Source organism: Schistocerca gregaria, chromosome 1 (assembly GCF_023897955.1).
Source record: "Schistocerca gregaria isolate iqSchGreg1 chromosome 1, iqSchGreg1.2, whole genome shotgun sequence".
NCBI classification, from domain to species: Eukaryota; Metazoa; Arthropoda; class Insecta; order Orthoptera; family Acrididae; genus Schistocerca; species Schistocerca gregaria.
In genome coordinates, this window is record NC_064920.1 from 53,617,973 (window position 1) to 53,625,524 (window position 7,552).

The 7,552-nt window shown below is 45.2% G+C and overlaps 1 non-coding gene across 1 annotated transcript; it reads right to left on the bottom strand.

Moving 5' to 3' along the window:
• Positions 1-1,627: 1,627 nt before the first annotated feature.
• Positions 1,628-1,700, bottom strand: Trnak-cuu (transfer RNA lysine (anticodon CUU)). Its single transcript has one exon. It is a non-coding gene; the product is annotated as a tRNA-Lys (tRNA).
• Positions 1,701-7,552: the final 5,852 nt, after the last annotated feature.

The following is a 7,552-nucleotide window of genomic DNA, read 5'->3' on the forward strand; positions in this document are numbered from 1 at the left end:
CACCTTTACCTTCAAATACAGTTGTCTTGCGACTGACAGAGACGTAGGCAATATTAAAGTTGCTATTTCCATTACATCACGTTAATCAGAAAAACGGTAATTTACATCTGCAGCGGAAAAAAATTCGGATCCGCCCAGCGTGGGGCTCGAAGCCACGACCCTGGGATTAAGAATATCATGCTCTCCCGACTGAGCTAGCCGGCTGCCTCGGTGAATACCTGTTGGTTAGCACGTCACACAGTACTCGTTTGGGTTGGGTGGTCCCATACAGAATCTCTCCATTCTGCCTAATGTTTTCCTAACGTCACACTCGTCACATACTTCACTTTTATTTCATAATCATTTCTGAGAGGTAAAGGAATTGCATGACAACCTGCAGAGCTAGTGGCGTCAAAATTAACACACATACTTGATGTGACTCAAAAGCCGAACGAGTTACTTTCCGACGTTGTTTTAGATGTGCAAGTGCCAGTCAAAACTCGCGGTGACGGCACTCTGCCGACCATTTCGCTAGTTAACACCGGTCTTGTTGTGTGTGTTTCAAGCTCAAGAGCATCTCCAAGCAGATAATGGTCAACAGAAACATTCAGACGGTTTCGTACTGCTCAATTGCTACATTAAAACGGTATGTTTCTTTTTCAGAACTGGAAAAAAACCGAGCGTGACAGCATTCGAACCTGTAATCTTCAGACCCGAAGTCCGACGCCTTATCCATTCGGCCACACAGTTACTAGCGACCAAGTATAACTTGTATACGACTTATCTCGTAACGCTCACACCCGTGGTGAATAGTGATTTCGTTCCACACAGCGACTGCCCCTTGCTCTTTCCCAAACAAACGTTACATTCAACCTGTTACGAGACCGGCCAAATATAGACTGGGAAACAAGACCACACACTTTGTGCATTCGGAATCGAAGGCAGGGTGTCCCTCGCCGCATTTGCTACCATTGCCATTTGCTACTTCTGCAGAAGCGGCGGCGGCAACGACGACGACGGCGACCGCGAGAGGCTCTGAGAAATTCATCTGTAAAATGTAATTCAGACTGCCTCGTCCCACCTTATGCTGTACCGCTTTGGCAAATGCTTTATCTGCGCCATTCGCCTTAATCACATCTGAGCGTAATTCTTAATAAAACGCTTGTCGCTAATTGTTCGTCATTACAGATACTGTTTGCTATACGGCCACGACGCGCAACTGATTTCCAAAATTCGTCTTCGTCCTCTGAGGATGGGAACTCACGACCCCTCGTTTACTAGACCAGTGCTCTACCACTGAGCTAAAGAGGCGCGGCCTAGCGGTACTCTTGCGTACTTCGTCCTTACGGTCGTCTGGATCATCAGACTTGAGCTGACAACACTTCATATTACCGACTACTATTTGCAGCTATGGCGATCGATTACTGTTTGGCTACACATCTGACACGTAACCGATGTGCTCTCCAAACAACAACACTTGCATTTCAGAACATGTCTTTCACACATGTCTACAAAATCACCTTTACCTTCAAATACAGTTTTCTTGCGACTGACAGAGACGTAGGCAAAGTTAAAAGTTGCTATTGCCATTACATCACGTTAATCAGAAAAACGGTAATTTACATCTGAGCGGGACAAAATTCCGTTCCGACCAGCGTGGGGCTCGAACCCACGACCCTGGGATTAAGAATATCATGCTCTCCCGACTGAGCTAGCCGGCTGCCTCGGTGAATACCTGTTGGTTAGCACGTCACACAGTACTCGTTTGGGTTGGGTGGTCCCATACAGAATCTCTCCATGCTGCCTAATGTTTTCCTAACGTCACACTCGTCACGTACTTCACTTTTATTTCATAATCATTTCTGAGAGGTAAAGGAATTGCATGACAACCTGCAGAGCTAGTGGCATCAAAATTAACACACATACTTGATGTGACTCAAAAGCCGAACGAGTTACTTTCCAACGTTGTTTTAGATGTGCAAGTGCCAGTCAAAACTCGCGGTGACGGCACTCTGCCGACCATTTCGCTAGTTAACACCGGTCTTGTTGTGTGTGTTTCAAGCTCAAGAGCATCTCCAAGCATAAAATGATCAACACAAACATTCAGACGGTTTCGTACTGCTCAATTGCTACATTAAAACGGTATGTTTCTTTTTCAGAACTGGAAAAAAACCGAGCGTGTCGGCATTCGAACCTGTAATCTTTAGATCTTAAGTTAGACGCCTTATCCATTCGGCCACACGGTTACTAGCGACCAAGTATAACTTGTATACGACTCATCTCGTAACGCTCACACCCGTGGGGAATAGTGATTTCGTTCCACACAGCCGCTGCCCCTTGCTCTTTCCCAAACAAACGTTACATTCAACCTCTTACGAGACCGACCAAATATAGACTGGGAAACAAGACCACACACTTTGTGCATTCGGAATCGAAGGCAGGGAGTCCCTCGCCGCATTTGCTACCATGGCCATTTGCTACTTCTGCAGAAGCGGCGGCGGCGACGACGACGACGACGACGGCGACCGCGAGAGGCTCTGAGATATGTGAGAAATTCATCTAAAAAATGTAATTCGGACTGCCTCGTCCCACCTTATGCTGTACCGCTTTGGCAAATGCTTTATCTGCGCCATTCGCCTTAATCACATCTGAGCGTAATTCTTAATAAAACGCATGTCGCTAATTGTTCGTCATTACAGATACTGTTTGCTATACGGCCACGACGCGCAACTGATTTCCAAAATTCGTTTAATTCCTCTGAGGATGGGAACTCACGACCCCTGGTTTACTAGACCAGTGCTCTACCACTGAGCAAAAGAGGCGCGGCCTGGCGGTACTCTTGCGTACTTCGTCCTTACGTTCGTCTGGGTCATCAGACTTGAGCTGACAACACTTCATATTACCGACTAGTACTTGCAGCAATGGCGATCCATTACTGCTTGGCTACACATCTGACACGTAACCGATGTGCTCTCCAAACAACAACACTTGCATTTCAGAACATGTCTTTCACACATGTCTACAAAATCACCTTTACCTTCAAATACAGTTGTCTTGCGACTGACAGAGACGTAGGCAAAGTTAAAAGTTTCTTTTTCCATTACATCACGTTAATCAGAAAAACGGTAATTTACATCTGCAGCGGAACAAAATTCCGTTCCGCCCAGCGTGGGGCTCGAAGCCACGACCCTGGGATTAAGAATATCATGCTCTACCGACTGAGCTAGCCGGCTGCCTCGGTGAATACCTGTTGGTTAGCACGTCACACAGTACTCGTTTGGGGTGGGTGGTCCCATACAGAATCTCTCCATTCTGCCTAATGTTTTCCTAACGTCACACTCGTCACATACTTCACTTTTATTTCATAATCATTTCTGAGAGGTAAAGGAATTGCATGACAACCTGCAGAGCTTGTGGCGTCAAAATTAACACACATACTTGATGTGACTCAAAAGCCGAACGAGTTACTTTCCGACGTTGTTTTAGATGTGCAAGTGCCAGTCAAAACTCGCGGTGACGGCACTCTGCCGACCATTTCGCTAGTTAACACCGGTCTTGTTGTGTGTGTTTCAAGCTCAAGAGCATCTCCAAGCACAAAATGGTCAACAGAAACATTCAGACGGTTTCGTACTGCTCAATTGCTACATTAAAACGGTATATTTCTTTTTCAGAACTGGAAAAAAACTGAGCGTGACAGCATTCGAAACTGTAATCTTCAGACCCGAAGTCCGACGCCTTATCCATTTTTTTTTTTTTTTTTTTTTTTTTTAAACTGGAAAAACACGAGCGTGACAGCATTCGAACCTGTAATCTTCAGATCCGAAATCCGACGCCTTATCCATTAGGCCACATTTTTTTTTTTTTTTAAATCATCTTTCTCCTGTGAGGATGGAACTTACGACCACTGGTTTATCAGATCAGTGCTCTACCACTTTTTTCTTCTTTTTTTAAGCTATTTTTTTTCCTTTTTTTCCTGACTCTTGTGTAAAAGAATTGGTGAGTGGTCAGTTCCGTGCAGGTGGAGACAAAGCGGGCAGGGGTCGAATCCCGAGGCCTGTCCACGATGGCTCCCCCTGCCCATCCCTGAGTCACTTCTCCAAGCAGACAGTTTTTATACATATATTTTTTTTGTTATAGTATTAATATTTTTATAGTTGTTTCTCCTCTGCTCCGAGGTATATAGTGCTGACACATTTGGAAAGGAACATTTCTTCTTTGTCGTGTGTCAGTTGTGTGTTTTGATCCATATCGAAATACTTTGCTCTTCCGTTAGAGGTGTGAAATTGACACGAATAAGCAAACAAGTATAAGGAGACTAATGAAAAGAAGTAAACTGACCAGGTATAACAGAAAGTGTAACTTAAGAAAAATAGAATAAAACTGAATAGATTTCCTCTTGATTGGCTTCGATCATCCAATGTGGTCATCCTATGCCATGTTTTTCAAAGGTGATGTCCATCATGTTTCCGAATAATTTTTTACTGTTAGTGACACATTGAATCTTCCAGTATGCCAGCTCCATGTAGGTCAGAAAACTAATATAATCGTCTTTTCCACGAACATTAACGATGTAGTTGACGTAGTGCCCTAGGATCCACATTACTGTATTGTTTTTCGTGGCTGGATAAAACTTTTTGTCGGGACGCAGTAGGATATCCAGTTGCAGATTGTCTTCCGCGCTCCTTGACAGTACCGCAATCCTTTTCTTGACCCATCGCCAATTCAGTGCATGGCCCCCGCAGGTAAACCGATGGATCAGAGAATCGACGAGTCCACAACAGAGGCAGAGATTTGTGTCACTTAACCCAATTGCATGTAGTTTTTCATTAGTGGCAATTGTGTTATTTACCACCCTGTACCAAGTTGAAGCAACATCCGAAGAGTGTACTTTCAAGCTGATGTTGGCCCACACCGTTTTCCAGTCAGTAGTCGGATACTTCCGTTCTATTGTATTTGGGGTCGCCGACTTTTCCCACTCACGTTGCAAGTCGCGAGTTGACAGTGGTCGGCGCCGTAGAACACCAACATCTGTATAACTAACATGAAGGAAAAATTCCCTGATGTGTTTCAATTTGTAATGGATTCTTCCAACGTCAATAGGAGGTCGCACACTCGCTGGACGCACTGTGAGGTACAACTTTTGAGTAACAGTGCAGTGGCTGTCATGCAGTAAAGTCGTGGTCCGCTTGACGTACAAGGCCATTGCCTTCCCGGCGATGTTAACCAACTCAAGCCCACCAGTAGTTCTCGACTTGGCTAGTGTATCGGAGGACAATTTAAATATGTTTCCCTTCCAGATGTATTGATTGGCAACCTGCATGATCTTTCTGGCCTGAAGGTTGGGAATGGGAAAAAACTGTGCAACATAATACGCCTTGGAGAAGACGTAGGTATTGAGAATCCTAATTTTTTCTATAATGTTCACAGCACGCCAGCGACATTCGATAATGGTACCCTGTATCAGATGCGTCACTGACTTCCAATTGGAGGCCGCCATTTTCAGAGGGCACCTATTCAAGGTGATTCCTAGTAGTTTGTGAGATTCCACAAGATGCGCCCACGGTATAGTTAAGCTCTCAAAACCCTTGAGATCGAGCACTTTACATTTCTGGTCACTTAGTTGTGCTCCAGACACTGCACTATACTGGTCGATCGCCCTTTTAATACGGACCACCTCGTCGTCACTGCGTAACAGAACGGCAACATCGTCAGCGTATGCACGGACGATGAATGTGTGACCTGACATTGACACACCTGACAAATGGTGATAAAGAGACCGAAGGAAGGGTTCCAGTGACAGCACAAAAAGTGACATAGAGAGTGGACTGCCCTGGGGGACACCCCGCTGAATGGATATTGGTTGCGTCAGCTGTCCATTGACTTGTATCCTCGCCGATATGCCAGATGTCAAATTGCGAAGGACTTTTAATGCCCCTTCCTCGAGTCCCATTTTGTCCAGTATGTGAAAAAGATAGCGGTGGTTCACATGATCAAAGGCTTTATGAAAGTCTAGAAATAGCAGGGCACAATTCAGGTTGGTGACTGAGGCAATGGAGATTAGGTCCCTAATTTCAGACATCGCAGACATGGCATTCCGTCCTGGCACGCAGGCCTGGTGCCGCCAGACAACTTTGTGAAGGAGCGGCGACATTCGGGCGTTAACAGCTCTGGCTATAGTTTTGTAGTCAAAATTAAGCAGGGTGAGCGGGCGCAGATTATCAAATCGCTTACACCCTTTGCGTTTGGGAACAAGGACAATTTTACCCTCCTTCATCGCATTAGGAACAGGCGCCCCGGCAATGATTTCATTTAAAATTTCTGTAAATGTAACACCAATTACATCCCAATACCGAAGGTAAAACTCCTTGGGTAGGCCGTCCAGTCCTGGGGCTTTGTTAGCGGGCGACTTAACAATAAGTTCTAAAGTCTCCTCGACACTAAACGGAGCCAGTAAGTCACGATTATCATCCGCAGTAACGGACGTGTCCATGAATTGGAGTACAGTAGCAGTCAAGTCATCATTGGTTGGGTAGTCCGAATACAGGCCGTGATAATATCTCTGAATTGCCGTGACTATGTCAGGTTGCCGAGTGAGAATTTCCCCGTTATTAGTTGCCAGTTCGTCTATAAATAAGCGTCTACGGTTGGTCTGATGCTTAATAAGATGGTACATGGAAGTTGTCTCAGATTGAACCAAAGAGTTGACTTTGGACTTGATTTTTAACCCTTCTAGTTGTTTACGTTTGATACTGAGCATCTTAGCCTTGATTTGCTTTATTTGAGCAGTGTAAATATTATTGACGCCAGATTTGTCGTAGAGCTCCCTTAAAATTGAATAATAAAATTCCGTGGTCTTCTTTGCATCCCTTGATTGCGTATTACAGTACGAAATTAAATACCGTCGCAACTTTGGTTTAGCAAAGGACGTCCACCACTCTACTTTCGTACGGTACCTATTGACAGAGCGAAGACAAAAAGTCCAAGTTCGTGTGACAAGTTCCTCGAGATCGGCGTCCTGAAGGTGGGAAAAGTTCAACATCCAGTGACCTCTGAATCGTTTGGTGGGTTGTCTGTCCAGTTGTATGACGGTTGCGTAGGCGCAGTGATCGCTACATGGGACGGGAATGACCTCTGAATCAACAACATGTTCTCCGAGCTGAGAAGACACATATATTCTGTCGAGGCGACTACTCGAGGTGGAAGTGAAGTATGTAAATTTCACAAGGGTAGGGTGAAGGACTTCCCACGTATCCTGGAGATTCATTCGTAAAACCAGATCATGAAGCTCCTTACAATAGTTAAAATTTGGCCTCTGATCTTTTTGATGCACAACACAGTTAAAATCTCCGCCTAATACAAGGGCAGTCGGATTTTTACGAAGCAAGTAAATTAGTTCGTCTTTAAAGAACTCGGTCCTTGCGAACCTGTGGTCACTCCCGGAGGGCGCGTATAGGTTCACGAGCGTGACGCCGAATATTTTGCAGCATATGCCACGCCCTGACTCCAGTGTTTCAACGTCCGAGACGGGGATGCCCTCACGCACGAGAATGGCTGTACCAGTGCTAAGCTCGAA